This window comes from Neofelis nebulosa, chromosome 7 (genome assembly GCF_028018385.1).
Source record: "Neofelis nebulosa isolate mNeoNeb1 chromosome 7, mNeoNeb1.pri, whole genome shotgun sequence".
NCBI lineage: Eukaryota > Metazoa > Chordata > Mammalia > Carnivora > Felidae > Neofelis > Neofelis nebulosa.
This window is the reverse complement of record NC_080788.1, coordinates 117,821,911-117,841,450: the sequence shown is the minus strand read 5'-3', so window position 1 is coordinate 117,841,450 and position 19,540 is coordinate 117,821,911. Positions and strand designations below refer to the sequence as shown.

The 19,540-nt window shown below is 41.1% G+C and overlaps 1 protein-coding gene across 10 annotated transcripts in view; it reads right to left on the bottom strand.

The window, feature by feature from the left end:
- SIPA1L1 (signal induced proliferation associated 1 like 1) overlaps positions 1–19,540 on the bottom strand; it is a 365,694-nt gene that overhangs the window by 270,253 nt on the left and 75,901 nt on the right. For 8 of the 10 annotated variants that reach the window (XM_058739520.1, XM_058739519.1, XM_058739528.1 and 5 more), the window contains one exon: positions 14,869–14,935. The exons of 1 other annotated variant lie outside the window; for it this stretch is intronic. The gene's annotated coding sequence lies outside the window, so the exon portion shown is untranslated. Of the gene's footprint in view, positions 1–3,633; positions 3,665–14,868; positions 14,936–19,540 lie in introns of all 10 variants that reach the window. One more of the 10 variants, XM_058739522.1, reaches the window with a different exon arrangement.

Genomic DNA, 19,540 nt, shown 5'->3' with positions numbered 1-19,540 from the left:
GCAACCCTGGAACACACGTACCCAACGCCCCCCACCTTTTTGGTGAGGGGTAATGGCAGGGAAGAAGGGGAAGGTTGTGGTTCTGGAATTAAATACTGACTTCCCCTCTCCTTGCCCGTGGCACATTCCCTGACAGTGTAAAAAGAAACAGAAGCTTGAATTGCATTCCGAGCTCACTGAAGCGTGAGAAGCCAACCTCGAAAACAAGTTCATGGGGGGCAACCTAGTGATCCCTTGTGTTGCCCTGCCCTCTGTGAAGTCCGCCTGCCGAGGAGCCCCCAGCTCTCCTTAGGGCGCCAGAGGGGAGCTGTTGGAAATGCTTTCCCCAAGCTAAAATCAACCTCGTTCATCCAAGAACAGTAAGCAGGGAAACCAGAGGGAGGAAAACCCTGCTCTCCTAGGATTTTGGGACCGATTCCAAGAACTCTGCTTCTCTCGCTGCCAGCAGCACCCATCAATTCCCATAGTAACCGGCCCACGGCTTTCCAACTGGCCCCAAAGGGAGGCGGGCATGCTGCAGAAAGAAGCACATGGGAGTGTGACCCAAACCTCAGGCACCCTTCCAGTGTGCCTTCAACATTCCCACTCTACCTCCCCGCTGCCCTTAATTCCCAGGTTACCACACGGTTCTCTCCTTTGCCCCTTCAAGCTGGTGCTGAGACAATGAAGGGACTGTTTTCCTAGGGCTCCGCACAAAACCATCTCCTGTTTTCTGATGCAATCTTGGTTCAGGTCTACTGGGTACTGAAGCAATCATGTTCCCCCCACCATACTGTGCATAAATGTTTGCTGAATGAAGGAATCCTCTGGTGCAGAAATAAAGATTTCAAAGCTAAAGGGGTATAGATTTGAGATCCAGGATGGGAATGAAGAGGCTGCACTCCAAAACGGAATGAAGAGCTGAGAAAAGGGTGCTGAAGTAGGTGGAGACACCTCATCTTTGTGAAGAACGGGATTTGGTTCTTGTGATGAGCAAGCAGGAGTGGGAACAGGAGGAGGAAGGCCACACAAAGGGGACTGACAGTATTTCTGTCCCCAACACACTCACCAAGGGCACCGCAATCAGGAACCATGGCTCATGACGGTGATGGGCTTATAGGATATGAAAATCATACCTGGTGATTTTCAACAGGGAAAGGGGGAAGGATCAAAATGGGGGGAAGACGTTTTGAGAGGTAAAAATATATTTAGCTGATTCTAACATGTTTATCTAAAAGATTACTATGTTGAGATTTTTTTAACTAAAAAAGTAAAGGAGAGAATCAAATTAAAAGTGCTCAGCCTGGGCTATGAGCCCATCTGCAGGATTTCACATCTTCAACAGAATTTAATGGCGGAAAGGAAAGGAGATCATGAGGGTGACAGGAGGCTACCATTGACCTTGGAGTCCATGCCCCACTCAGAGGATGCACATGTCATTAGTAGATGCCGAGTAACACGTCTGCAGGGTTGTAACATACAAGCTATACATGCGTCCATGATACATCTTAACAGATACTCCCAAACCACTTTCTAGTCAGGATCCCACAGCAGTATGGAGGGCTCCTTTAAACACTTACCTACTGGATGCACGGCAGTGTGCTAGTAACAGACTCTCAAGTAATAAAACAAAGACCCCCAAACATGACTCCGCATCACCAAAAGCAGAGGGGAAATGGAAGGTAAAATATGGAAACTGTAAACTTTACTGGGATAGAAGGTAAGATTAAGAACAACTGTTCTTGGGGCACCTGACTGACTCAGTCGGTTAAGTGTCCAACTTCGGCTCAGGTCATGATCTCATGGTTCGTGGGTTCGAGCCCCGCATCAGGCTCTGTGCTGACAGCTCAGAGCCTGGAGCCTGCTTCGGATTCTGTGTCTCCCTCTCTCTCTCTGCCCCTCCCCTGCTCACGCTGTCTCTGTCTCTCAGAAATAAATAAATGTAAAAAAAAAAATTTTTTTTTTAAAAAGAACAACTGTTCTTCATATTATCAGTGACAAATCTCTTTAAAAGTAAATCTTTCAGGGCGCCTGGGTGGCAGGTCATGATCTCATGGTTCGTGGGATCGAGCCCCATGTCAGGCTGCTACACACTGACGGTGCAGAGCCTGCTTGGGATTTCTCTCTCTCTCTCTCTTTCTCTCAAACTAAATAAGTAAACTTAAAAGGAAAAAAGAAAAGAAAAAAAATCTTTTCAAAAAAACATTTGATATTAAAAAATATCAAAATGAAGACAGAAATTTATTGCAATCCCAGTAAAATTAACAGGATATTCTTTTGGGAGTTCAGAATCTATGTTTAAAGTTCATATGGGGGGCACCTGGGTGGCGCAGTCGGTTAAGCGTCCGACTTCAGCCAGGTCACGATCTCGCGGTCCGTGAGTTCGAGCCCCGCGTCAGGCTCTGGGCTGATGGCTCGGAGCCTGGAGCCTGTTTCCGATTCTGTGTCTCCCTCTCTCTCTGCCCCTCCCCTGTTCATGCTCTGTCTCTCTCTGTCCCAAAAATAAATAAAAAACGTTGAAAAAAAAAAAAATTAAAAAAAAAAAAAAAAAAAGTTCATACGGAAAATAAGGGAGCAAAAATAATGAGAGTAATTATGAAAAAAAAGAGCAATAAAAGAGACAATGCTTAATACTTGCCTAGTTAAACACGTTTTAAATACATAATAATCTCAAAAGTGTGAAACTGGTCCATGAATAGACCATCAAATCAAAAGATAAAATGAAAATTCTAAAAATACTTTGGAGAGCTTTGTAAGATAAAATGTGACATTTAAAATCAGCGCAGAAAAAACAAATCCCTCTATAATGGTTTTGGCACACTATACAGCCACATGGAAAAGAGAATGGGATACCAACTCACCAAAAAAAAATCTCAAATTGATCAAAGAATCCGACGTTAAAAAAAGAAACAAAAAGATTAAAAGAAAGCAGGAAACATTTTTTATACTCTTGGAGAGCATAAGACAACCTTCCTAGGAAGAACATGAAATCTAAATCTCATAAAGTAAAACATAAATAAATATGATTATCCAAACATAATAAATTCATAGACTGCAAGTTAGCATAAATGACAAAACACACACCCAGTGGAAAAAATCAAGAGCTCCTACCACAAAGTGGAATAGCTTCTTTTTTTATATAAAGAACTTATCTCATTAGAGAAATGGATAAAGGATCACAGAAGGCAATTCACAGAAAGAAAAACTGCTCTTAAACACAGGACAGTATATACAGCCTCATCTATAACAAGAGAAATGCAAAGGAAAACGACAAAAAGATTCCCTTTTCAGCTATGAAACTGGCAAGGATTAAAAGGTCTAATCACACACTCCTGGCAAGAGGAAGGAGAAGGGCACACATGGCTGATGGGAGTGTAGACTTGTACAATGCCCGTGGAGAGCAGTCTGGCAATACTTACAACAGACATGAAGACACATATTCTTTAACCTGGAAATTCCTCTATATAAACCTGTATACTTTCAAGTTCAAGGACTGCCACAGAGGCACTATTAATATCAAAAGATCAGAAAGAAAGTCCATCATTATGAGACTGGATAATAAAGTACAACCATAAACTGGAACAGAACAGAAAGAAAGCATAGTGCAGTATGCTACAATCTATATAAAAAATAAATTTTAAAAAGCATACATACTGAATGCAACATGACATTTCTAGATTAGATCCTGGAAAAGAAAAAGGGCATTAGTAGAAAAACTGGTGAAATCTGAATAAAATTTATACCATTTAGTTTCACTGTATAACCTTTTGGATTTTACTCTGTGGACATGTATTAGCTATTTAAAACATAACGTTTAATTTTTTAAAAACCTGATTATTGGGGCACCTGGGTGGTTTAGTCAGTTGAGCATCCGACCCTTGATTTCAGCTCAGGTCATGATCCCAAGGTTATGGGCTCAAGCCCTGCATCGGGCTCCATACTCAGTATGGAACCTGCTTGGGATTTTCTCTCTCTCTCTCTCTCTCTCTGTCTCTGTCTCTGTCTCTCCTCTGCCCCTCTCTCCCCAGCTTGCACACTCACCCTCTCTCTAAAATAAATAAAATGAGAGGTGCCTGGGTGGCTCAGTTGTTAAGTGGCCGACTTCAACTCAGGTCATGATCTCATGACTTAGGAGTTCAAGCCCCGCATTGGGCTCTGTGCTGACAGCTCAGAGCCTGGAGCCTGCTTTGGATTCTGTGTCTCCCTCTCTCTGCCCCTCCCTGGTTTGCACTTTGTCTGTCTCTCTCTCAAAAATAAATAAACATTAAAAAAAATTCTTTAAAATAGATCAAATGAAATAAATTTTTTTTTAAAGTCCCTGATTATTTTGCGATTAAACCTACATCATACATGGCACTGATACTGCTAATAAGAAACATCAAGGGTAGAAACATGGCTTCAAACTTCTACCGCTTGAATTATTGCACCTAAATACCCATCTTTATTACCTGCTAGATGATTGGCCCTTTAAGGTAGGGGCCATGTCAACTCATCTCTGTACTCAAAGAATCTAGAGAGTACGTGCCACATGGTAAGAGCCAATATTAGCATGTTCTGGTCCAGTGATTCAATTTCTGATTAGTAAGAAATTTTGTATTTCAAATATCCAAACCCCTGGAAGGCTAGGAGCTTCCCTCGGTCCTTAGTTCACAATGACACGGAAGAGAAAAGGAGGAGGCAGAGAAAGGTGAAGTGATTCTCACTGAGGAGGATCTGCGCATGAAAACACAGGGAGGCAAACAGAGCTCTGTGCTGGGAGCTGTAGGGACTATACAGACGAAGAAGACACAGTCTTTCCAGTAAAAGTCAGGCATAATTGAGGCCGACACTCCCCAAGGTGAAAAGTGTGACACTGCCTTGCATTTTCCAAAGTGTCTTACACAAAGGCTTTTAAAATGCTTTTCAAGGAAAAATGACTTATTTTGCAATATAAGAAAATGATAAAACTCCAATTTAGACAAAGGTTTAGTTTTCTATGATGTCTTCTCGGGGAAAAATTTTGTGGGTAGCATGCTTAAAAATGTCCAAAGAAAAAAATTCTAGCCTCAAACCCCATCAATACCTAATTTTCTAAGTATTCAAAACACAAAAGATTAAATAATGTAGGAAATACTGAGGTCCCTGAACAGGCAAAGAAATACTACTGAGTTTCTCCCCAAAGCACCAATCACCGGCTGCCCCATCACATCTCCACAAACTCAACTCTGAGCCTGGGACCCACACCATAAAGTAACAGAACTCGGGCAGAACTTTTGATCTCTATGAACACTTATTTCTATTTATAAATAAATGTAGAAATCAAACAGATGGCAGCTACGGCTCCTCCAAGGTCTAAAATTCTATTACGTGTCTCTTCCTTCACACCCCAAATATAAACAAAGACCTTGGAGTCCTTTCATGCAAACACACATGCATTTGTCTGTATGTCCTGGGGGAAGGAGCTATCTGTAATACTTCCTTCCTATATCCAGAGCGGCCCAACACACACAAAAAAACAAAGTGGTATCTGCCTACAACTAAAGGTGCACGTAAATGTTCTCAAGTGAACGGGAAAAGGATTTATTGACCTCTGTGTTGAAATTCAATTAAAATGTGAAGGCTGTACAGTGAAACCTTAGTTCAACTGTGCATTCATTGATGTTGAGGCTCATATAAGCCTCGAACTCGGCTTTCATAGATCGTTTATGTACCAGTCAGTCTATATATAACTTCTGTGAATTATCTTTAAAAACATATACTGCTACTTGATATTTTTATTTTGTTTACCACTTTCATAGCATGGAAAAAAGAACACTGAAGAAAGTTGTGGGCGTATTCATCCATATGCAAAGACACGTGAATTATCAGTGGAAAGTTTTGTTCTAATTTATTTAACATAATCCTCAACCTCGACCCACTGGCTTGAAAGGTGACTCAGGAGCTAATGCTGAGAGTTCATCTCTGTCAGTTGAAATTTTCCCTTTCAATACACAGGAATAACATTGTGCCACTAATAAATATGCTTTTCTTCTGAAGTTCTTTTTCCCTAAATAACCAGCATTTTTACGGTATAAAGTTTTTTTATAAATAACACAGAGACAGAGAAGAGTTTTCCAAGAAACATACAAATAAGTTCAAATTTCCACAGGGAAAGAAGTACTTCGGTGGATGAGGATATGAAATCATATCCATCTGTAGGATTGGCCAGGAATGCCTTCCTGAGGAAATGAACTTGAACGTGTCTCAAAGGAGGAGGAGGTGGCTGACAGGTGGCAAGGAGAAAGGGAAATTCCAGGCAAATAAAGAGACGTGCGTAAAAGCTACCTCTCTGGTTGCCTCAGGAGCAGAGCCACACATTGACCTAACGTGTGGCGAAGGTTATCTTAGTCATTAGGACAAACGGGAGGGAGGGAAACTATATGCTACTCCACGAGCCTCGTCTCCGTTTCCTCACCTGGTACGGGAGAAGGTGGGGCCACAAGGCTTCTCTGGCCCGTGCAGCCACAAGGCACAAAGCACGGGCACCTGGCGTTCCCGCAGCCCTGCGAGGCATGTGGCTCAACGGACCCACTGGACAGACGGGAAGAGTGCAAGGCTCAGGTTCCCTGTGAGGCCTCGGTTAAAGGGTTTCGGAAATTAAAAGGAATGCTGCATGATAACTATTGTGGAGAAAGAAGTTGCGTTTTAAGACCCGACAGCTTCAAAAACCAGAGCTCCAGCGCATAATCAACTGATCAAACAACAATTCCACTCTTTTCGTAAGAGACTAAGTAAGCAATGAAAAACTGTGCCTGTCTCCCGTGACATGCCAGACAACCATTGGGAGGAAAGGAAAAAGGCATATACCGCTCTTTACTGTGAAGAATATTCTTTAAGGGAAACCAAACGACAAGGCGGTGTGTGCCTATCCCTGCCCCAGTGAGCGGAAGCCCTCGTTTAGTTGTGTATTCCCTCGGCGTGTGGTGTCCATGATGTGGCAGGGGTTACGCAGAATACACAGCACATTCCTCAGCCATGAGAACAGAGATGAGCAGTTCACCGAAGAGGCCCTTCCACACCTCAGTGGCTCTTCAACCCCACACCCAGTTTGCCTCCAGAGCACAGATTCTAAAACTGGGTGTTATTTTTACACAAGAGCTCACTGGTCATTATAATAATGTACTTGCTAATTATTTAATTGCAGAATTCTCTATGTATAAATAAATTCACATCTGGTAGCAAAAATATAGCCCATAAATAAAACTAGTCTTTAAAAAAAAAAAAAACAACTTCAAAGTCAAATACTGGAAGTTAATAAGGTCTACCTATTTGTAAACTACAAGTCAGTCCTTCAGATTTAGCTTCTACCCTGTCCTGGGGGACAGAGTTGTGAGTTCAAGCCCCATACTGGGTGTAGAGATTACTTAAAAATGAGATCTTAAAAAAAAAAAAGAAGGTGAAATACAGATAATATTTCCGTTACCACTGCTAAATCAAAATCTAATCAAGTGTAAAAAGACAAACTACCAGGAGTAACCAGAACATCACAAATGAAGCTGGGGTTTTGTCTGACAGAGAGCAGAAGATCCTGCCGACTTATTACACGGCCACACAGAGGTGCAGCTGGCAGAATTCATTATGACGAGCGTGAGCCTGCATACACATTCTTTTCCCAGGCTAAAAACTTGACAGTCGCTAAAGAGGGCCTAACATAGGAAATGTTTAAAAAAAAAAAAAGTTAAGACAGTAACATCTCAACCAAAATAGGCATGCTCCCTTTTATAGTTTTTCTTAAGTTGATTTGTTTGAGAGAGAGAGAGAGAGAGAGAGAGAGCGAGCGCGCGCGCGCGCGAGAGCATACGCACAAGAGCAGGGGAGGGGCAGAGAGACAGGGAGAGAGAGATCCCAAGGAGTTCCATGATGTCAGCACAGAGCCCCACACAGGGATCAGTCTCACAAACCACAAGATCGTGACCTGACCTGAAGTAAAGAGCCAGATGCTTAAGCGACGGAGCCACCCAGGGGCCCCCGGCATGCTCCCTTTACCACTTGGAGTCCTTTCCCACCAATGGGGCCTATGTTTGTGAGGATGTAAATTTAACTTTTTTTTTTTTTTTTTTTTTTTTAGAAAAAGAGAGAGCTGAAATCAAGAGTCAGATGCTTGACTGACTGAGCCACCTTGGTGGCCCTTTTCTTTTTTTTTTTTTTCCCCAAACTTAACTTTTTAATAAAGATCATCTTCTGGTAACAACAATAAGGGTCCCTTTCTTGGGGCGCCTGGGTGGCTCAGTTGGTTAAGCGGCCGACTTCAGCTCAGGTCATGATCTCGCAGTCCGTGAGTTTGAGCCCCACGTTGGGCTCTGTGCGGACAGCTCAGAGCCTGGAGCCTGTTTCAGATTCTGTGTCTCCCTCTCTCTGACCCTCCCCCATCCATGCTCTGTCTCTCTCTGTCTCAAAAATAAATAAACGTTAAAAAAAAATAAAAAAAAAAAAAAATAAGGGTCCCTTTCTTGTAGCGGGACTCTTCAGAAAATCAGGGCTTGGATGGGCACCATTTAACTCCTCCATTTTTAACCCTGTCAGTGCACCATCGGCCTGGCTTTTCCTGACTCACGGAAAATAAAATACACTCTCAATTCCAAGAACTGCATCGCTGATGTTACATCTACCCATAACAGCTAGCTGCTAGAATGGAAAAGAGAAGAAGGGAAGAAGGAAGGAAAGGAGGTAGGGAGAAAAGCAGTAAGAAATTTGTTGCTGCAATACCTGTAATTAATGTAAGATTTACTTTAAATATAACCAAACGTATCTTTCTCATTTTTAGTTACTACAATGCCATGATTTAACAGAAAATAAGTTGTAGAACAGTAAATTAATAGGAAAACGTCCTCCTTATAGCACTAAGTATAAAAATAGTTTATAAAACAGCATGCACAGGATTCCAATTTTGCTTTTTTTTTAATTTTTTTAATGTTTAGTTTTGAGAGAGAATAGAGAGAGAGAGAGTAAGCATGAGTGGGGGAGGGACAGAGAGACACGAAGACATAGAATCCCAAGCAGGCTCCAGGATCCCATCTATCAGTGCAGAGCCTGACGTGGGGCTTGAACTCACAAACATCAAATTCATGACCTAAGCGTCCGATTTCGGATGCTTAATCTGCTGAGCCACCCAGGCGCCCCTCCACTTTTGCTTTTAAAATGTATACATGGTCACACAGAAGAACAAAAATGAAAGAAAACTATTAAGATCTTAGCAGTTCTAAAAAAAACAAATGACTTAGTTTCTTCTGTAATAAATTACATGATAAAAAAGCAGGAAGGGAAAATGTTACACATTAAGAAAGACCTACAAGAGACAAATCAATGTGCTATCCTGCTTGGATCTTGAGTCCAACAAAACTGTAACACTGCACTTTTGAGACAATGGAAGAAAGTGAACATCAACTGGAAATTACAGAACTAGCTAGTATTAAATTAGAATAACTGTTAACTTTGTTAAGAATAACAACATTATGACTTTTTAAAAGTGATTATCTGTTAAAAATATTTACTCAAGCACTTATAGGTAAAATGGTATAATATCTAAGTTGTGCTTTAAAACTCAAAACACAAAGCAAAACAACAGAACAAAACCCAAAAGCAGGAAGAAGATAGATGTTAACGAGAATGGCAAAATGTCTATAATTGTTAAAGCTAGATGATTTAGGTATATTAGGGCTCATTATGCTATTCTCTCTACTTTTCTGTATGTTTTAAAATTTTTATAAATAAAAAGTAAAAATGCTTAGAAGGATAGTTACCTCTGAGTGGTGGGGATTGTGTGAACTGGGTGATTTTTACTTTGATCTGTGTGTCTCTTAGGAGCATCTAGATTTATACAATAAATATGAATTACTTTGGTTACCTGAAGAAACAAATGTTACTCTTTTAGTGGGGGGGGGGGGTGGATGGGGGGGTGGATGGATCTTTCAAAACCCCGTTCCAACGATGCCACCTCCATGGATTTAATTCTCCCTCTACGGACACCACAATGCATTTTACTTGTATTTCTACAAAAGGTTTTATTACATTTAGCCATTCATTATGGCAATTTTTAATTAATTAGGTCTTATCTCTCTCTCCAGGAAAACAACTTGAGTATAAGAGGCATTTGTTTTTTGGTATTTCTATCCTAGTCAACATCAAGCAAAAAACTCTATGTAACAGGTGTTAAATAGCTGTTTACTTAATTAACTTTTCCACTAATAAATTCAGAGGGGAGACCAATGGCAACAGAAGTAGAATGTCTTACTTGTACCTTACTTCTTGTAACCACAAAAGCTTTCAGGCTGAGACACATCCAGAGGTCCCTACACAAAGACAAATACCCGTCAAATGTTACCTACTCAATTTCTCAAACAATCTGTTTTCCAGTTGACTAGGGGGAAAGAAAACATCAGTCAGTAGCAGAAAAAGGCCAGTTGCTAAATCAAGTTATAGACTTAAAAAAAAAAAAAAATTACTCTCTGAGGGGGAAAAAAATCAAAGTCTATTAGTTCTGCAGCAGCCATTCATTATTTAACCTACTGAACACTCATCCAGAGCAGTGGTGGGGTCAGCGCATTTTTATTAAGGAAACCATCATGGCAGAATACAGAGCCAGCCCATGTGCTGAGACAAACAATGGCTCAGGAAACATCCCCAGCTCTGAAAACACTGATGCCACGTGGAAAGGCCACGTGTCCACATCTCTCTCACGTTTTCTTTATTATCATCCACTCACTGGTGGCCTTGGCACGTTTTGTGCAGACAGCTTTCCTCAAGCCTGCGGCCTTCATCTCTGTACGCTCGTGGTTAAAAACCATTTCCAAAAAGATACAATAAAGTCATCCTCTCAGGTGCAGCAAAAACCCCAAAATAGGCCATACTGGACTTCCCTAAATGGAAGACTTCCCCCGCCTTTGCCTTAATTCCACACACATGGTTTCGATGAAAGAGACTCAAATACTGGTGAACATATTTACAACTTCCTTTTATATGTAAAATATGCTTAAATACTGACAAAGATTAGAATAAAGCCTACGTTGTAAAATAAAGCCCCCGCCACAAAACGTCCTGAGTCCTTTGACAAAAGCGGGATCGTGAAGAACTGGGGATTCAAACTCCTCCCCAGTTTCATCTCCAGTTCCACGCTGTGATCTGCTCCCAGAAGCCAAGTCTTCAAAATCCCTCCACCGACCGAACTTTCCAAGGAAGGGAGAGGCTGAAGTCTGCACCACTGCCACCCTCACTTCTCCCCACAAGCACTCACGTTCATGTTCTTGCTTCTCTCTTTTCTGATTCTTTACTTCAGACATTTGCTCAAATCCACTCCTATTTGGCAAATTTTAGATTTCCTAGACAGTCAACCGGAAAACAAACGGTTTGAGAAACTGACTAGGTAACATGGTACCAGTGTAAAACATCGTATCAAACCCGGGGCCCAAAATAAGGACCAGGTACTTAGAAATGAGGCATTCTTCCAAAGACAACTTAATTCAATTCCTATGAGCATTTGTTGTATTTGTCACCAGAATGAGTTTAAGAGAGGCAACTCTTTATTTGATGTGGGCAGCTGTGCTGTTCTGTTTTGAAGAATGTAAAGGTAAAAATTCAGTGAGAGTAAGTTGTTCCTACACAAGAGAAAAAGGGGCATGATATTAGCAGTAAATGTGAAGGGGCCATACCACAGTTCCATAGGCTGGTAAAAATGTTCGGTAGGCCAAAGGATTTCACAGAACTTTCTTTCTTAAGAACAAAGATGGAGGCTTTGAATAATAAATAAGTATACTGGAATAACCCAAGGCATGCCGAACTCAATTAAAATTAGTCATGGCCAGAGAAGAAAGGACAACTCGGCAATCAACCCCTTTGCTATAACTATTAAAATTTTAATTATTTCGTATTATATTATATAGTCAGCATTTAGTTAATAAAATTTCATCTAGTATTGATCTTAAGAAGTTGTCTCTCTTTTGTACTCTCGGTGCCCCTGGGAAACTTCAATGTAGGCTGACCCAAAGCCTCTAAAAAGTCTCCAGGAGGTAAGCATTTGAGTTCTGTTCCTCTTCGAGTTAGTGTCTCCAAAATCCAATTCTCAATTAATCTACTGTCTGTCGGTGAACTACCTTTAAAGAGGAAAGTGTCTGCCTAGGTTTTAAGGAAGACATAGTTTGTCAGAACAACAAGCAGAAAAGAGAGAAGCTGCATCAGTGGACGTGAGGCTCGACAAGCGGGGAGGAGACTCCAGTTTTCAACTGACCTCTGAACCTGCTACACTCATTGTGTTGTCTGGATGGCCAGTGTAAGGCATTACGATTATTAGGTTTGTTGCTACCACCACAAACAGCACCAAGAAAAGCCCAGGAGACTGCACCAACACACATTTTCTTTTCTTTTCTTTTTATACTTACTAAATGGGTTGGGACTTCCCATAAAACAATTAAAAGTATGTCTTTGCCTTTGTGTCTCATGCCAGCAAACTATCAGTCCTCATAAATGTGACCAGTTGTTCTTTTTTTATTCTATGCTCAAGAAAAGAAAGAAGTGCAGAGCTTTTTAAAATTTCCTCAGCTACTCTCCCATTAAAAGCAGAAACCTAGGACGCAATGACCAAATTGGAATAAGAGAAAAATTTAAACAGCATCTCACTCATCTATTAGTACGTAACTGTCTACATAAGAAAGGGAAAGTCCAAAGCAAAAATAAAACATTTGGAAAAATTATTCAAATATTTCAATGTGGAAAGCAAGTAATTTAGTCAGAGATTATCATCAATTAACATCACTCTATGTTTCTCGCTGGGCATTGAGAAAGAATATAGAAACAAAAAAATTTAAAGGAAGGAAAAGAAGTGTGCTTTCTCAATTCGATTTTGTATTCTAGAACAATATTACTCAAAATATAAATAAATAAAAATGTAGGAGAATGGTGGATTTAAGAAGATACACATGGGACACATGGGACAGGACATGTAACGCTTTGTGGGTTTGTTTGGTTTGGTGTGGTCTTTTAGACTTCTGTTTTCTTCTGACGAAGCGAATTGATTCAGACATCCCTTAAGTGGAGAGTCTTTGGATAGGTAAGTGTGCATTTAGAAGGCCAAGAAAGAGACATGGCACCAACAGGTCTGGCAAACCATTCGATCGAAGCCTCCCTGGTCTGTGTGACCAGTTATGAATGCTTAAGAGAAGAATCTCCCACCTGACCTAACAGATAAACTGTACTAGCGTCCTCAGATATTATCTCCATTAAAAGAAGTGATTTAAGTGCCCCAGGGTTCAGGTTAAGCTGAGCAACTCAATTCAAAAGACAAGGTATAGCTGCTACAACACGAAAGCTAAACAAGTTTGGCCTCAACAGTAATCCTCAACGTAAGGCCTCCACTGACAACTGTCACTCAAGTTCAATCAGGAGCCGATCCTTACTTAAGAGTGTTTAGAATACAGAAAGACACACGGGGACTGCACAGAAGGTACACGTTTCTCTTGTATACAGGCACTCCGGAGAGGAAAAAAGTGAACCCTGAAAAGTAACTTCCAAGATTGAGGTGAAGACCAGAGGGCACTGATTTCTCTTCCTTCACAAAGTACCTGAGCTACAGTCATGGGGCATTCCTGCTGGCTTCCTGCTTCACCACTAAGCAATTTTTGATGGTTCCAAAGATGCTACTTTCTCAAAGACAGGTTTTCAATTGTGTTGCTAATAAAAGACGTGGGCTTTTCAAATGGCTACAAATTACAGAGACCTACAAATCCTTCTTGGATTTCACGTTATTAAAGAAGAATGACGCTGAGACTGGTCAAATAAATGCTAGCAGGAAAGTGTCCTAATGCACTTTAAAAACATTTTCAGAGATAATCATTCCTCAATTCCTCTTCCTGAAATTCAAGGAAGGTCGGAAACAGCTAGCCACTGTGAAAGCAGCGCTCCAATTACCCCGCGGGCTTCAGGAGAGAAGCCCTAAACTCTGCACAAAGGTTTACAATGGAGAGATGCTCAGATAACCTTGACCGTCCTTTGTAGGACGAAATGCTCCAGAAGAGCAGTAGTGCTTCTGCTCCCAACAAAGCAGCAGATAAGAAAAATCCCCAGGTCTTTGTTTCAGCAAAACCAATGAAACGGACATATCCCTAAACCACTTGCTTTATCTCAATTTCAGAGTTTAAATTATATTTAAGCATATTATAGCATTTTTAGCTTGTGGAAATGTCTCTCTCTCTCTCTCTCAATCAGAATGAAGCTGTTGTTTTTCTCAATAAGCATATACCCTTTTACAACTTATTAAAGTGTCTGAGAAGCGTCCACTGAAACATGAGAGCATGCCTAAGGTGGACCTGGGCTCCTACCCGGGAGTAATAACCAAGGGCAAGCACTCTGAGATCAATGGTTAAGACCCACATCGGTAAATGTTGGCAGTACATCATCCAACCACCTCTCAGTTTTTCAGGATAAGCCCTGCTTATCCAAACTAAAATTTCCAAATTATACACTAATGTACCAGAGTTAACAACATGGGTTGAGGTATAAACCCCCACCACATTTTAAGAAACCCAAAGGAGATTTTCTGAAACGTATTTACTATGGAGTGGGAACATCAGTAGGTAACAAAAGCCGTCTTATTATTAATTTAAGTATCCAGGAAAAAACCTGAACGATTTTATCTGCAAAGATGACGACACTGAATTCAGAAATCAATGAGTAAAAACTACACAGAAGCCTCGCATCCTCTCCGTTTCCATTTCTGCCTGTCAGCGGTCACACAATGAAGTAGGAAAATCCGGTGAGGAAAAAACTGAGCATCCACACTTGAGGGGTCCAAATTTCACGACAAGTAGCAGGTCTTCCAAGCACGAAAGTGTGAGCGATATGCCCTTCCCCCAACGTGACTTTGTGACTAAGCCACCAACTCACCTCATTCCACTTCAAAGTCACCGGGAAATCTTGCGTTTGAGTCCAACCTGAGGTATTCTCTCAAAACCTAGATTAAAATAATGATGAACTTCAGTATATAATAAAGTTCTTTTCAAACTCTAAAAAAACATACAATTGTACTTCACAATATTAAGGGGGGAAAAAATCACAGCTACAAATCAAATCGTAACTGTGAAAGGCTATGCCCCACTCCTAAAACCTTCTTTAACTGGAAATCTCTTTATGTGTAGCTCAACACACATTTAAATGTAAGCCAACCAATAGCCACTCCCACTTAAACAACAAATTCTTAAACCTAGTTATTGAGTCTCTAGGCAGATTGCCGATCCAGGGCCTCTATAATCTGGTCAGGAAGTCTGAGGAGAAACTCAGGAACCTGAATGGGTAAGAAGGCCCCCAACAAAGTGATTTTCATGTAATCAGCCTGTCGAGTGCCTATGGGAACAATTGTTCCGAACCAGTGGTTCTCAACAGGGGGTGATTCTGTACTGCAGGGGCTATCTTACAATGTCTGAAAATTTTTTTTGGTTGTCACAGCAAGGAGAGGACGTATGCTACCAGCATTCAATGGGTGCAAGCCAAGGATGCTGTTAACCCCTCCTACACTGCACAGGACAGCCCCCTCACCGAAGAATTATCCAGCCCCAAGTGACAACAGCACTGAGGTTGACAAACCCTGTTCCAAAGCAAACAACCATTCTGATTATTTAGAAATTTTACAATTCTCACACGGGTCATTTCAGATAGGTTATAAGCTCCCACTACATTTCCTGTGACTAGTGAGTGAGCTTATTATTAGTTAAAAGATTCATACATGCCCCATATTAGTAACATGCAGTACATGTACCCATTCTAAAAATATTAAAATAAATCGGAGTATACATGTCCTTAAGAGCTTCCAAGGAACTAATTTTTAAATTTTCACTGAGGAGAAATACTACATCAAACTAGGTGAACTCCCAAAAAGTCTGTTCCTAAGCATAAAAAAAAACGGAAGGTAAGAAGACTAAAAAGAATCAGAATTGGTACGCCTGGGTGTCTCGGTCAGTTAAGCATCCAACTCTTTTTTTTTTTTTTTTTTTTTAATTTATTTTTGAGGGAGACAGTGCGAGCAGGGGAAGGCAGAGAGAGAGAGAGGGAGACACAGAATCTGAAACAGGCTCCAGGCTCTGAGCTGTCAGCACAGAGCCCAACATGGGGCTCGGACCCACAAACCATGAGATCATGACCTGAGCCAAAGTCAGATGCTCAACCAACTCAGCTACTCATGCGCCCCAAGCGTCCAACTCTTAATTTCAGCTCAGGCCAGGGTCATGGGGTTGTGCCCTGCATTGGGCTCCACACTGAGCATGGAACCTGCTTAAGATTTTCTCTCCTTCTCCCTCTGCCCCTCTCCCCCACTCACACTATCTCTCCTCCTCCTCTCTCTCTCTCTCTCTAAAATAAATAAATAAATAAACAAACAAACAAACAAACAGAACCAGAACTTAGTTTCCCTCACAGATATTCTCAATTCCTGGTAAAGACAAGATGGACAAAGTTCCTCTTCCCAGCCCGTCACCCGAGACAGCAGGACTCTCATCTTTTATTCAGCTAAATATACAGGTACTCCAAAATCCACTTTAACTGTATTCAAAATGAGACTTACTGATAACAGATCTTTCAGTATCCCAGTTGCTAAAACTTGCAGTTTTTACATGACTGGCCCCACAAAACACACCCCCAGAATAGGTAAAGAAACCTGTAACACTCAAAACATATACTTTGCTTTGTCAAGCTTAATTAATGAGCCGTAACTAGCTAATTACATAACTGAGACATACCTGACAGCTGATTTGCACCAGTTAGGTACATGAACAAACATGTGGAGTTGAAAACTCAAACAAAAGGATATCATCTATGAACACACTTAGAAAGATGCCATGAGGATTAGTGCATTCCAACTGGACATTTCCTTGACGTGGTGTAGGAGTTTATATTCTAATTATAGACTGATTTCTTCCTCTGAGTCCCCGGTGCTGTGAGGAGCTACCTAAATCAAACTCAAAGCATAATCCCCGCAGGCAGTGAGCACCTGGATGAGTGGTGGGCAGTGGGCAGACTGGCATCCATAACCCCAAAGCACAGGCGGGGGGTTTGGCGGGGTAGGCTGAACCCGAGTCGGAGCCGCGCTCCCACCTGGAGCTCCCTACCCGTGCTCCGGGAACCTCTGCACTAGCCGAACCATTAGGAAACTTGACTGAGTGATGTGCTTGTCCAGAGGGAGGGCTAACATACAGTCTAGATTCAAGATGCTGTGAAGCCAGTGTAGAGCCCATCACACCTCCCCGCCCCCCCCTTAGAGGACGAAGACAACTGGGGAGGGCGGCCTCAGACAAAAGCTAGAAACTAATGACCTGGTCAGAGAGGATTTCTTAACACCCATCGGTGGCTCAGAGAACAAAGGAAAGTACTTTTTGCTTTATGAAGCGAAATGATTTTCAGGCCTTCCTTTCTTTCTACCAGAAAGGAAGAAAAAAAGGAAGGCTGAAAAATTACCGGGAAGGTTCAGAAATATTAACGCACGATATGAAATTTATTTTACCCAGCCTCCGTGTTTCGAGATTTAAATCAGTCTTCAAATAAAAAATTCATAATTAAATTTCAAAACATAAACACTTTATTTTTTTTCCCTCTCCCCAGTAAAATATATTCTGTTCCAAAAAAGAAAGGTTGCTCAATTTCCTGTCAAAGGCAATCTAGAGAAGGCCACCTACACTGTAAAAGCAGCAAGAAAAAAAAAAAAATAACAAAATGCTGAAGAAAAGCCTGCACGAGTGGGTGTATACTAAGTGCAAGGTAACTACCACTCTGGGCTTTTTCAAGCTTTTTTTTCCCTGATCATTCTGAGAAATATGAAAATTAGTGTAACTGCTAAAGACAAGTTTGTCCTCCAACCAATCTAAGGAAACCAAGCCTGATGATGGATTTCAGCTCCACCAAAGAGAGAGGTAGGAGTGGGCAATCAAGGCCTTTCACCCAGGATTCTTTGTACAGACAGACAACTTACACATAATGTTTTCAGAGAAGGAAGGCTGGTCTAACAATTAACCTTCTCCCCCACCATGTCGCATCCCAAACTTCATGAACTTTTAAAAATGTTTTTAATGTTTTTGAGAGACAGAGTGAGAGCACAAGCAGGGGAGAGGCAGAGAGAGAGGGAGACAGAGAATCCCAAGCAGGCCCAGCACTGTCAGCACAGAGCCCTAGGTGGGGCTTGACCCCACAAACCATGAGGTCATGACCTGAGCCAAAGTCAGATGCTCAACCGAATGAGCCACCCAGGAGCCAGATAAACTTCATGAACTTTTAGAGTAGGACCAGCTTGGTCCTAATAAGCTTAATCCCAAACCTCTGCGGACTAACCACTCACATGAGCTGCCTAGATATGGGTTAGTACAGCATCGAATTCACCACTCTGTCTATACAATTCCCCTTACCCTGTATGCTTTCTGAAATTCTAAATGCTAAGATAACAATCAACCAGCCCAACATTTTTTTACTGAAAGCCTACTGAAATATGCTCACTACTAAGGGAGATACAGTGGAGGGGGAAAAAAAAAAAAAGGAAAGGAAAGCTTGAATAGCTCACCAGCAAATTGAGGATAAAAGAACAAAAACACAAAGGAAGTCAAAATTAAAAACAGTATTGTCACTGAATTATAACACAGTAAAAGGTGCTATTTCTATAAATCATACTTTCCACAAAAAGGAGTTTGTCACAATAAATAATGAGCAGGGAAAACAACATATTAATGAAATGATGGTAAACATTTTAAAACCAGTACACCAGAAGACAAAGTAAGATATGGCAGAAAGCTACACTGTAGGACAGCTGTTAAGACAAGGCAACATGAGAAAGCAAACCTCTTAAACCTTAAATGATTTGTCTGATAAGCTAACAATTAACTACAAACAAGAGGGAATTTTTTGTTCTATTCTGCTTAATAATCTCAGACCACCCTACAAAAAAAACTTGCAAGACTACTTAGTACAAATAACTATTTCTCAGAACCACTTGAGAGTAAGTAACCAACATGATAGCCTCTCATCCCCACAGAGTTTAGGGAACAACTCCTCCGTAGAAGGGCATTCTCCTACAAAACTATAATTATGGCCATGAAAATCACCCAAATCATATGGTACCATCATCTAACCCACAGACCAGATCTTAACGTTCTCCAATTATCCCAATGATGTCCATTTTAGTAAAAGGATCCAGTCCATCCAGGATCTCACGCTGCACTCAGTTCCCACATTTCATTGGTGCATTTCAATCTAGAATTCCTCAGACATTCCTTGACTTTCATGACATTGACAATTATGAAGATCCCAGGCCACTTTTGTAGCATGTTCCTTAATTTGGGTTTATCTGATTCTTTCTTATGATTAGCCAGTTATGAATTTTCAACAGGGATACCAAAGAAGAGAGTTCCCCTCATTGTACCCTACCAGGTGGTATGCTATTTTAATCTTTTTCCCTTACTGGTAACGTGAAATTGTATCATGAACTTGACTTAGGGGGCATTTACCAGATTGCCACTGAAAAGTTAACTCTTTTTCCTTTGTAATTTCTAAGTACTTTGTGAGAAGATACTTTCAGACTATATAA